The sequence below is a fragment of the Microtus ochrogaster genome, linkage group LG3 (assembly GCF_000317375.1).
Source record: "Microtus ochrogaster isolate Prairie Vole_2 linkage group LG3, MicOch1.0, whole genome shotgun sequence".
Classification (NCBI taxonomy): Eukaryota; Metazoa; Chordata; class Mammalia; order Rodentia; family Cricetidae; genus Microtus; species Microtus ochrogaster.
Genome location: NC_022029.1, coordinates 44971233 through 44973092, shown reverse-complemented (window position 1 = coordinate 44973092; position 1860 = coordinate 44971233).

Below are 1860 nucleotides of genomic sequence, written 5' to 3'. Positions count from 1 at the left end.
TGGTCTAAGAACTGAGATGCCATGTCTTCCCAGTGTTAATATTCCAGATCATCAGAAACACACAAGTATTGGGACAATTATCAGATGACATGAGGAAGCAGAGGCCATTGCACGGGGTTTATTTTACTGACGGCCTCCTGCTTCTGACTCCAGAGTGCTGGGACTAAAGGCTAGAGCCACCACACCTGACCTCAGGGTTCTACGTGAATAAGCCTTACCTAGATTCTGATACAATTGATAAGGCCAGTGCTAGAGCCAGCAAAGAAGTGGTAATCAATCATATGACCCAGAATAAGAGATGTTTGCTCAGGGCTGGAGAGATGGCTCAGAGGTTAAGAGCATTGCCTGCTCTTCCAAAGGTCCTGAGTTCAATTCCCAGCAACCACCTGGTGGCTCACAGCTATCTGTAATGGAGTCTGGTGCCCTCTTCTGGCCTTCATACATACACACAGACAGAGTATTGTATACATAATAAATAAAAGAAATCAAGAAGAAACATTTTAAAAAAAAGAGAGATGTTTGCTCATTCATGTCCTCTGTTAGTTCACACATGATTAAAGAGTGGTAATATTTTGTCTTAATTCATCGCAACCATAGAGTAATTTACCAGATATAAGCATTCTGTGCAATTATTTATTTTAAGCAGGTCGCTAAGGCTTAATTGTGAGTTCCAGGCTAGCCAAGGTTATACAGTGAGTGAGACCTGTCTCAAACAGCAGCAACAACAACAGCACATAAACAAAGAACCTACAGCTGGAATAAGGCTTGTAAGAAAAATGAGAGCACCCCCCCACGGACCCCTGACAGAAGCTTGTATAGTGCAAGAGTTGCATTCTGGATTGGCAGATGCTCAGCGGGAAAGGCACTTGCCACACAAGCTTGAGAGCCTGAGTTCAGATGTCTGGAGCGCACAGAAACCCGGATGTGGTATCTCACGTCTGGAGTCTCAGTGCTCCTCTGACGGAACGGGAGGTGGGGACAGGAGAGGCCCAGCCAGCCTCCTGTGTGATGCAAGAGGGGCTGTATCAAACGAGGCAGAAGGAGATGACTGACACTCAATACTGTCCTCTGACCAACACCTGCACACCGCAGCACATGTAGACCTGTGCACCATTGTCGCAAACACATTTTGGGGTGACTTCTGTTACAGTCCCGCCAAGATGGGTTCGTATGTTCCAGGGCAGGGGCGTGAGGATTAGAAATGTTAGGTAGGAGGAACGGAGATACGAAAGAAACACAAAGACACGGGATAGTGCCAGGAGGGCAACTCAGTGAATGCTGAATTCGCCCACATTCATTTTCCCTAGGTTTCTATACCCATCCCAAAGGGGGAGAAGAAGGCAAAGACCGCTTTAACATGACACCAAGGACCAGAACAGGTACTGGCTTCAGTGCTTGAGACATCAAGCCATTATTTCCTGAGTAAAGCATTTGAAGTTTTGGGTGAGATATGCAGCAAATACACCCTAGACCAACTAACTATCCTGTAGGCTGCCAGTCCCTATGTCAAACCCCCTATTTTAAAATGAAGGGGCAGGAATAGGCTAAAATTCTCTGACCTTTAGTGAAGGTGGAACAGATCCACCTCTATGGGCCATCTTAAAGTTCAAAACACCAAGTAACCACACCCTAGGTCAGAATGTCTTATTTGTAGCCACACCTGTTGTCAACCACTTTGAAAGAATAAAATAAGCTCAAACTCTCTGACCTTTAGTTAAAGTGGAAAAGACTCACATCTGTGTGCCTCCACACGTACGTGGTCACCGTAGCACATGTACACCTGCTCACCGTAACATATGTACACCTGCTCACCGTAACACATGTACACCTGCTCACTGTAGCACACATACACCTGCTCAC